Source organism: Myotis nattereri (assembly GCF_964212035.1).
Source record: "Myotis nattereri genome assembly, chromosome: 7".
Lineage (NCBI taxonomy): Eukaryota > Metazoa > Chordata > Mammalia > Chiroptera > Vespertilionidae > Myotis > Myotis nattereri.
In genome coordinates, this window is record NC_138082.1 from 85,811,675 (window position 1) to 85,825,033 (window position 13,359).

Below are 13,359 nucleotides of genomic sequence, written 5' to 3' on the forward strand. Positions count from 1 at the left end.
GCCACAATGGGTTCTTAAACTGGACGGGAGGGCCGGAACAAAAGCATGGAAGGAGTGTTTGTGTGAACTAATATAAATTCAAAGGAAACATCATTACATAAAAGGGTACGGTCTTTTTTTTTTTTTTTTTAGTTTTATTCTTTTTAGTTTTATTCATTTCAAACGGGCCAGATCCGGCCCGCGGGCCATATTTTTCCCACGGCTGTAACCCCTGAGCCAAACCGGCCAGGGCAAACATCTGTGCTTTTTGATACAGCTGTTGGTGGAGGGCCTGGCTCTGTCAGCCGCTCATAGGTAACAATCTAATCAAGGCACAAAGCTTCTCATATAATACACCTGCAACCTAATGTATAATTACCAACAACGAAAGAATTACATGGTGCCAGCTGCTGCGGATATCAAATTGAACAAGCACTCGTTTCCTTCCCTGGAGATTATGCAGGCGGATATTTAAACAATTAACGGCAATACAATGTGTTGTGCCCTGAGGTTTCTGCAGGGGTCAGCGGGGTCACAGATCCTGTGGAGGCGGTGGGGGGAGGGTTCAGCTCTAGGAAGGGGCGGGGAGTTGCGAAAATCAACCCGAGGGGAGGCCCTATTGGATAGAAAGTTGCAATTTCCCGGGCTTTGCAGGACGATGACAGGGGCAGGTTGTGGGAGAAAACCCTGTGGCCAGAGCTTTCCCACTGCACTTCCTGCACCAAGGCCAGGGCTGGGGTTCGGATTCTTAACTTGTGACCTGGGTCAAGTACCTTCAGGAATTGGTCAAGCAACTCCATTACTGCTAAAGGGACGTCTCATCAACCAAGCGAGTGGTGGCGGCTGGCGGAGGTCCCTTCTTAGGGGACCCTCCCTCCCCCGCCTTGCCCCCCGCCCCCACAGCCGCGGGGACCCTCCGACACCCGCGCGCCGCATTGTAACTTCCCTTGGTTTTCTGCCTCGGGTCTGCCCTTCCCTTTTGCTTTCCACTACTTTGGCCTTGCCCTCACCTCAGTCCACTAGGGGGGCACCCTCCGCCCGCCCACGCCCGCACCCCAGACCAGGTCCACACTCTCCACTGCAGCATCGGTCACGTGCAGCGCGCACGGCGACCAGAGGAGGAAATGGAGGGGGCGGGGCCGGCGTGCCGAGCCCGCCCCTCCCGCCTGAGGCGGCTCATCATTGGCCAAGCGTCGCCCTCAGCCTCCCGAGGCTGGCAGATCCTCTTCAGATTGGCTAATAGGCGCCCAGTGGGCGTGGTCTCCAGGAGTGGGGGCGGAAGGGAGGGCGCGCTCCCGAGAGGCGGGGTTGCCGGGGCGACGCCGGGGGCGCGCTCAGGGGTGGGGAAGCGACCCGGCAGCTCAATGACAAATCGGCTGGGGACTGCTGGGGTCCGGCCGGGGAGGAGGCCCAGGAGAGGGCGGGGCGGGCTTAAGAGCGGCGTGCGGGTCGCGCACGGCCGAGGCGGCGCCGGACGTGTCCCAGGTGAGACTGCTCGGCCCGGCGGGACCCCCGCGGGGCGGTCTGGGGCGCGGGCTGAGGAAGTGGGGTGCGCCGCCCGGCGCTCGGTGGCCTCTTGCCCCCGCGCTCCCCGCGCAGGGCTGTGCGGGCGGTCGGACACGTCGCGCTCGAGGCCCGCGGAGGGCGCCGCGGGAGCCGTGGCCCAGGCAGATCCGCGGAGAAAGCCTGCGGGCCGCCTAGCCCGGCTCGGAGCAGAGGCGATGGGGGCGGCGCCCCGGCCTCTCGCTTTTCGCCGCTCCTTCTCTTTCCCACAAATGGCCTCTGCCTCCACTTCCTGCCCTTCGGGGCCTCCAGCCCGAGGACGTCCACTTCCTCAGTCCCGGGGTTGCCGCCGTGGGCAGGGGAAGAGCTAAAGTGTTGCAAAAACTTGTAAGCGTCTTCAGAACTTCCACTTGGACTCAGCAGGGGCCACGCTCCAGAAGTTGCTTGGTCTGATTTTGGTCCTGCCTTGAAAATGAGCGTGAAGCTGTTTCTTTGCCCCCCCCCCTCCCCCGCCCCCTTAGTTTCTTTCTGATGGGGGCTGGCTCGGAACCTGGCCTCCGATAGGAAGGAGCACCGCGGACTGAGCACCCGCTCCTGCGCTCGGGTGGGTCTGTGAGTCCATCCGCCTGCCTGGTGCGGGACTGCGGGTGGGTCTGTGAGTCCATCCGCCTGCCCGGTCCGGGACTGCGGGTGGGTCTGTGAGTCCATCCGCCTGCCCGGTCCGGGACTGCGGGTGGGTCTGTGAGTCCATCCGCCTGCCCGGTCCGGGACTGCGGGTGGGTCTGTGAGTCCGTCTGCCTGCCCGGTCCGGGACTGCGGGTGGGTCTGTGAGTCCGTCCGCCTGCCTGGGCCGGGACTGCGGTGGGTCTGTGAGTCCGTCCGCCTGCCTGGTCCGGGACTGCTGGTGGCCGAGGTAGCCGCCCAGGCTGCTGGCTGGAGCGGCGTCCTTCCTGTGCGAATTTCAGGTGAATCCGGGAAACGCTGTAGCTGGGATGTTGCTATCAGGATAGCCCTCGGGAGAAGCTGTGTTTGGCGGACTTAGAATTGCCGGTGGAAGAGGCTTGACTGATGGATTTGAGTCATCTGTGCCTTGATTTCAGCCCCTGTGGAGCTGAACTTGCTACTCTGTCCTGGTTTCCTAACCTCATTTTAAGTTTTGGGCGTGGGCGGTGGGCACGGGTGATCTATCAGAGAGGACAGGGTATCTTTTAGATGCGTAAGTGAGCCGCGTTCTAAGCCGAGCAGCAAGATTCTTGGATGTCAAAGCGCGCAGCAGGTTAAGAGCAGGTCTGGAGCAGCAGAATTAGAATATCAGAGCCCAGAAACGGGATGGCTGTGAGCGGCAGCATTGACTGTTGGGAAGAATTGGAGGGCAGGGTGTGAAGGCCTAGGTTTGGTGCTGGTTCTGAAACTTGGTGAGTGGTGTGAGCGTGAGTATGGCTTTCAGCGGAGTCCACCGCTGTAAAAAGGTGGTAATAGTTGTCCCACTTGTCAGGGTTCAATGAAGTCAGGACTGTTGCAGGAGTTTGGGGAGTGGGGGTGGGATGGGAGTAAGGCCAGCGATGTACTACATCTCGTGTGTGTGGTTTTAGTCCCGTCAGCTCGTCTACTTTCTTCTGACCACAACTGGGCTCTTCCTTCTCTTTCTGTTCACTTTATTTATCTTTGGAAAGTGGGTACTGTTATGTGAGACCTCAGCAAGGGTGCCCTATGCCTGAGGAGTAGAATCTTTCTCGGGATTTCATGTGGAAATAAGTGGGAATATAAATTACTAGGTATCTTTTGGGAATATGGGACCCAGACACATGAAGATAGGAAAGCAAGAACGGGATCTAAACGGGGCTTGGGAGAAGGTGGAAGAAGTGAGAAAGGTTTAAATCCTTGCCGTAATTCTTCACGGCTCTTGCCTCCGCTGAAGATGGCTTGAGACTGGAAATTTTTAAACCAGAGTTGAGATCATCCTTTGTGCCACATCACCCAGCCCCTCACATCTTTTTGTATATCGAATTTGGGAACGCCATTTGGCCACCTTTTCCGAAAGCTAAATTAGGAGACAATATAACAACCTACAACTAACTACTGTGTTGGAAGAGATCTTGGTGAACTCTTCTGACATTTCCAGTGTATTTGTCTCAAGATGTGCACGAGTCCCACTTTTCACTGGCTCCAAATACTTCTAAACCAGTGGTTCTCAACCTTGGCTGCACATTAGAATCACCTGGAATCTTTTAAAAATCCTGATCTCTGGGCCTCATCCTCCGGAAATTGTTTCTTTGTTATGAGATGGGGCCACAACATTAGTAACAAAGAAACAGAATTTCCGGAGGACGAGGCCCAGAAATCAGGATTTAAAAAAGATTCCCAGGTGATTCTAATGTGCAGCCAAGGTTGAGAACCACTGTTCTAAATAAACAGCTCCTGCTCTTAGATATGCAAGACACCTGGATTTGTCTTTTTTTTTTTTTAAAGTGAATTCATGTGGCTGAGAAGTTTGAATCAGAAAGCCAGAGTACTAGAGAAAATGGAACCCAGGTGGAGGGGGATGGGGTGCGGAAGGAGGAAGAGGGGAGCTGAAGTTTATTGAGCATCAGCTCTCTGCTTGGCACAGACCCACAGATCTAACCAATCCCAGCTAAATATCTGGCCTTGGAGACAATATTTGACCTTGAGCCATCCCCTTTAGCTCTTCAGTTCTTTTGGAACCTAGGAATACAAGTATGGGTGTATGTGTGTATGTTCTCAGGTGTTTTGAAAGTAGAGGGGCCAGTAGGCCAGAGGGTGTACGAGCTTTTGGTTGGGTGAGAGTGGAAGCTGAGTATCAAAACCACCAAGTATGTGGTTACTACAGCAACTACAAAATGCCAGCCGGGCCTCAAGTCCAAGTTTGTTACTTTTAAAAAGAGTAACTGGTTGTAAGTTTCCTGAGTGATTGCTATTATTGTGGTAGAGAAATCTTCAAGGATTTCTTGCTTTTTTAGTCATTGAAATCTAAGTTCAGCAAAAGGTGCTATTAATTAATTACTAATATATTATTGTAATTGTTGCTTTTGTTATTGTTTTGTGGGCAACTTATATATAGCATCTTTTAGGTCCACTAGATTAGGAATTGACAGAGAAAATACTAAGGTCTGACCCAAATTAAAATAGTTAGGTACTTCTGCGTAGCATAGGGCATGAGTTAAAGGAGATAGTTGTTTGATCCTTTAAAGCAGTGGTTCTCAACCTTCTGGCCCTTTAAATACAGTTCCTCATGTTGTGACCCAACCATAAAATTATTTTCGTTGCTACTTCATAACTGTAATGTCGCTAGTGTTATGAATCGTAATGTAAATATCTGATATGCAGGATGGTCTTAGGCGAGCCCTGTGAAAGGGTCATTTGACCGCCAAAGGGGTCGCGACCCACAGGTTGAGAACCGCAGCTTTAAAGTTTGTCTTTTGAATGAATCTTCTATTACTGTGTCATAAATTATCCCAAACTTTGTAGCTTAAAACAACAGACATTTATTATCTCACAGTTTCTGAAGTTCTGCAATCTGGGAGGGCTTGGTTGGATGCTTCTGCTCAGGGTCTCTCTAGAGCAGTGGTTCTCAACCTTGGCTGCACATTAGAATCAGCTGGGAATCTTTTTAAAATCCTGAGTTCTGGGCCTCACCCTCCGGAAATTCTGTTTCTTTGTTATGAGGTGAGGCCACAACATTAGTAACGAAGAAACAATTTCCGGAGGATGAGGCCCAGAAATCAGGATTTTTAAAAGATTCCCAGGTGATTTTAATGTGCAGCCAAGGCTGAGAACCACTCCTCTAGAGGTTGGAGCCATCTGAAGATTTGACGGTTGGAGAATCGGCTTCCAAGGCGGCTCACTCACATGGCTCTCTGCCGGAGGCCTCAGTTCCTCACCGTTGGGCCTCTCCCCAGGACTCTCCACAACAAGCATGTCAAACTCGCGGCCCACAACGAATGTTTTTGCAGCCTAGCCAAAATATCGGTATGTAAGAAACGTTTTAATAAAAATTTTGTAAGTTTTTTACAATATCCTGTTATACATAATTATTTTTTTATTTTTTGGTGAAATTGAACTCTTTTTAAAAAAAATTATATATTTTCTTTATTGATTAAGGTATTACATATGTGTCCTTATCCCCTTATTGCCCCCACACACATCTCTTCCTCCATCCCCCCCTCTCTGCTCATGCCCTCACCCTCCTAGTGTCAGTGTCCATTGGTTGGGCTTATATGCATACATACAAGTCCTTTGGTTGATCTCTCCCCCTTCCCCTCACCCTCCCTTGCCTTCCCTCTGAGGTTTGACGGTCTGATCGATGCTTCTGTCTCTGGATCTGTTTTTGTTCATCAGTTTATGTTGTTCATTATATTCCACAAATGAGTGAGATCATGTGATATTTATCTTTCCCTGACTGATTTATTTCGCTTAACATAATGCTCTCCATTATACATAATTATTAATAATGAACTACAATGTTTGCTAATGATCGATTACTATAATCGTGTTGCATTCATTTCTCTTATGCGCCTTATGCGCAGATGCACCATTTCTCTCCACTAATACTAGCAGCGAATATTTTAGCAGCTGATTGCCATGTCATTACAGTGGGGCCTTGACTTACGAGTTTAATTCATTTCCCTGATGGAGCTCGTTAAGGAGCTCGTTAACTCAAATTACTCTGTCAACTCAAAGCAAAAAATCAGCAGCTGGTATCTCGGAAAAACTTGTTAGTTGGGACACTGTTAAGTCAAGGCCCCACTGTAGTCTTGTACTGACTTATTTGGTGTACCAACAGGAAATATTTTGCTTTTGGAGAACAAGAAAAATAGGTTTACTTACGTTATTCTTATTGTGCAGTTAGTGTCTGGTAAGTTAATGTTCAAGAAAAAATATTAATTTTTATTAAAATGTTCTATTATTTTATGTTAACGATGACTCATTTATTTCAGCCCTTTGTATTCAGCATGTCTCTATCAAAATATACCTACATTTCTATGAAAATTGAAGCTTTTGTTTTTTTGCGGCCACATAAACTTAAACCTTGCTTATTTGGCCCGTGTTAGACTTTGAGTTTGACATGCTTGCTCTACAACATGGCAGCTAACTTTTTCCCCAGAGCAAGTGATCAAAGAGCGAGAGAGCGAGAGAGCGAGAGAGAGAGAGAGAGAGAGAGAGAGCGCGCGAGCAAGAGAGTGAGAAAGGGAGAGAGAGGATAATCAAGATATAAACTTCTGTCTCTTGGTATCTAATCTTGGAAGTTGACGTAACATAACTTTTACTGGCACGTAGACCAAACCTGGTACAGTGTGGGAGGGGAGCCTGAGGACCACTGGCATTCTTGGATGCTCGCTCCCACAATTTCTTTTTTTAAGGTTGTTTAGACCAGATATTATTGAGAAAATCTTTGTTTCATAAGCTTATTAAAGTATGTACTGTAGGAGATGAAAATACAGCTGGAATTTTTACTATTCTAGAAACTTTTAATTTTACACAGGAAACTTTGTTATTTCTCTGGTTCTTCACTGTCAGATGGTAGAATTAATTAGCCAAATATGCAGTAAGTTAGGAAATTAGAAATTTAAATCTTGGAGCAGCTGAGTTTTTTTTTAAATCCTAAAACAAATTGGTAAAAAATTATTGCCACAATGATCTCCTTGATGAGCAGCTTAAACTTAGTCATTAATCATCTGTGCATCTGTGTATTTAAAAAAATATATTTTTATTGATTTCAGAGAGGAAAGGAGAGGGAGAGAGAGACAGAAATATCATGATGAGAGAGAATCATTGATTGGTTGCCTCCTGCACACCCCACACTGGGGTTGGAGCCTGCAGCCCGGGCATGTGCCCGACTGGGAATCGAACTGTGACCTCCTGGTTCATAGGTTGATGCTCAACCACTGAGCCATGCTGGCTGGGCCATTTGTGTATTTTTGAAAAATAAAACTCACTGGCAAAGTGACTGAAAAAAATCTTGGTGTACCTAAATCAACCCCCCCCCCCCCCGTTATTTTAAATCTTTGGACAGTAAATATTTATTTGCTTAGCAATTCTTAATTTCTCTTTTGAAACCCTGATACATTTTAATTATCCACATGGATAGAAGGGCTTCATTCTTTCAGCTTCTAGATGAACTCTTGCTGAAGTGTCTGTAGGTAGAAAGAAGAGTTTAGGAACCCTGAGCCTGAAGCCTCATTAAATGACCTCTCAGTCTCTTCCATCTCTAAAAATGCTGTGGGTCTAATATTTTCATGTAACAAATAGCCTTTGAATCCAGCATGTTTATAACAAGAGCTCATAAATGATGTTAAACTGTAACATCAGATAATAAAGTCTGAGAATCATTTTTGTTCATCCTGACCCAGTTGAAGACTTGAAACGTCAGCAAAATTGATTTCCTTTCTTCCGGTTTGTGGCCCTTTTCCCATTCACTGCCCTAATTTATGATCTCATATCTTTCTTTTCTTTCATCCTTCCTCTCCCCTCATCCCCTTCCTTCCTCCCCCCTGCCCCCTAAAAAAACCAGGAAAGGGTTGATGGACAGTCATTTATTGTAGACTAGTTGATCCTGTTATTAGGAGAGGGTTTTAGCTAATGTGCTTCTATTTGCATAGTAAACCTTTAAAAAAAAATCTCAAATTATATTTAGTAAGTTCTGCCACATTTTTTAAAACTTCGAAAAGGGTTTTATATTCAATTTCAATGTGATATGTGTTTATATATGGGGTGGGATTCTCCACACCACCAAGTAATTCTCAGACACCAGCGGGGTGTCTACAATTAAACTCAATCCTGACACTGTCTATCCGGAGACATCGTCGTATTCTGCAGGCTAAGGGCTCAGCCCCATAAGACTGCCCTCCACTTCAGATACCAGTTATACTAGGAATCTCAGGTTGTTACCGTGCTTTTGACCAACTGGCTGCTGATTGGAGGTTCCCATGACCCCTTCCTTGGATCTCAGATGCCGGTCTCCAGCTCAGGTTGTTACATGAACTTCCTGACCCATGACTGGCTATAAATCAGAGGTTCTCACAGCTTCTTCCTTGGGTTCCATTAATTTGCTAGAGCAGCTCACAGAAGTCAGGAGACTGGTTTACTCACTAGATTACCGATTTATGGCAAAGGATATTAAGGGACACGAGTCAACAGCCAGAAGAAGAGATGCATAGGGTGAGGTTCCCAAAAAGGGGCTTCGTCCTTGAGGAGCTGGGCCCAGGTGGCGGCCCGAGGAAGCGATCTGGGTCCCCAGCCTGCAAACTTTCCGAAGCTCCTGGGTGCACAGTCCTGCCTGAAGGAATCATTGGCCGCTGGTGACTGATTCAGCCTCCTGCTCCCCAGGAATCGGGTGGGGCTGAAAGTTCCAGCCCCAGTTCAAGGGCCAACCAGCCCCCCTTAGGTGCTTTCCAAACGTCACTCACTAGCATAGCAAACCCAGTTGTGGGAAGGGGCCTGTTATGAATAATGAGACCATCTCCCCTTTATGACTCAGGCCTTTTCAGGAACTCAGGGAGGAGGAGACACTAAGTATTAGAACCAGAGATGCTCCCACTGCTCTCATCACTCAGGGCGTTCCAGGGGTTTGGGGAGCTGCGAGCCAGGAACTATGGCCCAAGATCAAATATATTTCTTATAAATCACACTATTGCAGCCTCCTAAATAGCGTAAAAATCTAGGTAGGTTTCCTGTCCGCTGTCATCCCCGGGCCACCCTTGCCTCTGGCCTGGCCTGCTGCATCTTCCACATCTGCTCGAAGCCTCTCTGTTTTTCACACTATATTTAGAATGGTCTTCTCAACATGCAAGCCTAATTATGCCACTTATTTGCTTGAAACACTTCAGTGGCTCTCCAATCCTCTCAGTAAAACGTCTAAAACCCCTAAACTACAGGACTTACTGGGCGGTAAATGACCTCGCCATTACTTTCCTCTAGTTTCATCTCATACCATATTCTGCCTTTTTCTTCTGCTCCAGGCAACCACAAAAACTTTTTTCAGTTTCTTGATGGCACCTTGCTTCCTCTTGCTTCAGGCCTTCCCACAGGCAAGAGAACAGAGCCCGTGAAAGGGATCAGCTCACTTGGCATACCCACGGAGCTGGAAGAAGACAGAGCTGGCTAGAGAATGGTCGCTGTACGGCAAGCACGTCCAACTCAAGGCTCACATGGGCCAAATAAGCAAGGTTTAAGTGTATGTGGGCCGCAAAAAAATGAAAGCTTCAATTTTCATAGGAATGTAGGTTTATTTCAATAGAGACATGCTGGATACAAAGGGCTGAAATAAAAGTAATCATCAACATAAAATAATAGAACATTTTAATAAAAATTAATATTTTTTTCTTGAGCATTAACTTACCAGACACTGAATAACTGCACAGATTATTAATAAGCGTAATGCAAATAAACCTATTTTTCTTGTTCTCTGAAAGTGAAATATTTCCTGTTGCGTACACCAAACAAGTCGGTACAAGACTAATGACGTGGCATTCGGCTGCTAGAATATTCGCTGCTGGTATTAGTGGAGAGAAATGGTGTGCCTGTGCGTAAGGCGCATAAGGTTAGTAAGGGAAATGAATGCAACACGATTATAGTAGTCAGTCATTATGTATAACAGGATATTATAAAAATTAAGTTACAAAATTTTTATTAAAACGTTTCTTACATGCTGTTATATTGGCTGGGCACAAAAATATTCAGTGTGGGCCGCATGTGGCCCGCGGGCCTGGAGTTTGACATGCTTGGTGTAGGGTTTTATAGGCCATGGTGAATAGAGGGTTTGGATTTTACTCATGGTGAGCCATTTACAGGCTTTAAGCACACTTTTTAAAAAATCCTCACCTGAGGAAATGGATGAGAGAGGAGAGAGAGAGAGAGAGAGAGAGAGAGAGAGAGAGAGAGAGAGACATCAACATCAATGTGAGAAACATCGATTGGTGGCCTCCCCTATCCGTGATTGAGCCCACAACCTAGGTATGTGCCCTGACTGGGAATCGAACCCACAGCTTTTGGTGTATAGGACGATGCTCCAAACACTGAGCCCCCGGCCAGAGCAGCACACTTTTATTTGCATTTTTAGAAAGTTCACAGTCAGGGCTCTGTGAAGGACAGATGGAAGAGAAGCTGACGTGGCACTGAGAAGTCAGTCAGGGAGTTATGGCTGTTCACGGGTTGGTGGCTGGGACTCAGGTGTAGCAGAGGAGATGGATTTAAAAAGTGTTTTGGAGATGGAATCAGTAGAATTGCACTGGAAAGGGACTAGGACCGAGGTGGGTATGCCCGGCATAGTCTGGAACGTGTGAATTATTGACTGAGTGCAGGAAGGATGTCACTATTCGAGTCCAGGTGATTTTGACACTACGTTTATTAAAGCTGCACAGTAAGACAGGAAAGGCTTAAGATAGAAGAGGCAAGATCACAGCAACAGGAGTGATCTTTAGGAAGAAAGTCACAGAGGCAGAAGAAGTGAGCCAGCTGGGCTTCATGGACTCAGGAAACAAGTTACAGGGGTAAAAGGAGGGCCCTTGGAGACAGATTCAGGGGGTTAACATGGGACAAGCTGCCACTGCCTGTTGCCCACTACACCCCTGGTTTAGTCTAGTGGGAACACTCAGAGCAGCGGTTCTCAACCTGTGGGTCGTGACCCCTTTGGGGGTCGAACGACCCTTTCACAGGGGTCGCCTAAGACCATCAGAAAACACATATATAATTACATATTGTTTTTGTGATTAATCACTACGCTTTAATTATGTTCAATTTGTAACAATGAAAATACATCCTGCATATCAGATATTTACATTACGATTCAAAACAGTAGCAAAATTACAGTTATGAAGTAGCAACGCAAATAATTTTATGGTTGGGGGTCACCACAACATGAGGAACTGTATTAAAGGGTCGCGGCATTAGGAAGGTTGAGAACCACTGCCTTAGAGCTTAGGAGAAAGAAAGCAAAGATACATGCCTGAGGAAATAAGGGGGAGAGGCGCAGGTGTATGAGCCCTGGGCCCTTTGTCTTAAGAGTTTTTATCTGTTTTCTAAAGTCAGGAATTTTAGGGGAGATCTCAGGGGAGGATCTCAGATTCATTGGCTTACCAGGTGTGTCCTTTAATATGCTGATGCATCAAAATAATGGTATCTGGGTTATTCTCTGGTCAGTATCACCTTCAAAGAATGTCAGCTGCAGGGTCTGGAATGTGTAAGCCATTTGCTCTAAGTATCCTCCTTAGGGAAGGTAAGATCTTATGCTTTATTGTCTGGCTGTAAATTGCTATGCCATTTAACTACTGTCTCAGTTTTCCCATTCCACTTGCCAAGGAATTTTCCTAGTGTCTTACTATCCTGCCTCAGAATTGGTCATGAATTGAGTTTGGTTAGAGGCAAAGGGAATCAAAGATGACTCCCAGGTTCTTGTCTTTTAGTAACGCCTCCTATGTGACTAGTTACTCTAGTAACTACTGGATGAGGATTAGTGGAGAAGGTGTATATTTAAGGGGGGGAAGAGTCAAGAGTTCTGCTATAGGAATGGTAAGTGTGAGATTCTTGCCAGAAACCCATGTGGGGAGAGGTGGCGATTAGGCGGCGGGAATGAGTCTGGAGGTCAGAAGAGTGACCTGGGCTGCATTTGAAAACTTTGGGAGCTGCATATAAAATCGCTGGTATGGATGAGACCACTGAGTGGGGGTATATGATGTTAGAAGCCCGGTGGAGGAAGAGACCTGGCAGACGATACAGAGAAAGAGCTGCTGGAGGAAGGGCACTGTGGGGGAATGTGCTACAGAGGCAGACCTGGAGGGAGATGCCCAGAGGGATCTTTGAATTGGCCTGCTAGGGGCCTTAACCTTTCCAGGCAAAGTTTGATCACACTTGCTACATGCTCTTTTTTAAAAGGAGGAGGGGGAGGGGAGGAGACGGAAAAGGAGAGAGAAGCGTTGTCAATGGCACTTAAGAGTTTATTGGCGGTTTGACCAGACCAGTGTCCATGAAGTTACGCTGGGTGGGAAGCCGGGTTAGAAGTAGCAGGGGAGGAGTCGGCCTTGCTGTCGAGTGGGGTCTGGGCCAGCAGGAGCGTCTTGGGGCAGGCTGGCAGTGCACAATCTTGGGCTCCACTCCTGACCCACTGAATCAGAATATGCATTTGAACAAGATTCTCAGGCCGTCTGTATCTACATTAAAGTTTGAGAAGCCTTGGTATAGATAACCAGGGCTATATAGAAATTGTGTCACCTGCTAGAGCAGCGGATCTCAACCTGTGGGTCGCGACCCCTTTGGGGGTCGAATGACCCTTCCCCAAGGGAAGGTCACCTTGGCTGGAATAATCCTCTCTTTTAACTTCTTGTCCACCCGCTTTCTGCCTGTAAAAACCTTCCATGTTGTACAGTCCCTACATGTGCCCTTCTAGCTCTTAGATGGGATCTTAATAGAGCCAATGAGGTCTCCACCTTTACTCAGGTGAGTTTGTTCTTTGCAGCACATTTGTTCCTCCCGGGTCCTCTGGGAGACGGGCAGGGCAAGCGTGCCTGTCCTTTGGGTGGGGAATCGAGGCCCCGTGGGCCGAAGTGACCTGCCAGTCAGTCCAGCGAGCGAGTGGCTGCACGAGGCCCGGCAGCCAGGACTCTGCCTTCTAGTGTGGTGCTCGGAAGGGGTCTCCCCGGCTGTCAGGGCAGAGAAATCTCCCGGCCCGCCCCTCCCTCCTGCCTCGTTAGCAGAGCCCGGGCTCCGGCTCCTTTCTCGGGACTTTCTAAATATCAGCGTGATGTTCACAAAGCAGTAGGTGCTTCCTCAGGGCCAGGTGTATGATGGGTGTTTTCTTGTTTCTCCTCCACAGTAACCCTGAGGATACAGGTAGCTCTGACTGAGGCTGAGAAAAGCAGCTTAACC

The 13,359-nt window shown here is 47.7% G+C and overlaps 1 protein-coding gene across 1 annotated transcript in view; it reads left to right on the forward strand.

The window, feature by feature from the left end:
* Positions 1 to 1,253: 1,253 nt before the first annotated feature.
* Positions 1,254 to 13,359, forward strand: part of RALB (RAS like proto-oncogene B) — a 39,167-nt gene continuing 27,061 nt past the window's right edge. The window contains exon 1 of the mRNA XM_081095473.1: positions 1,254 to 1,464. The gene's annotated coding sequence lies outside the window, so the exon portion shown is untranslated. The remainder of the gene's footprint in view (positions 1,465 to 13,359) is intronic.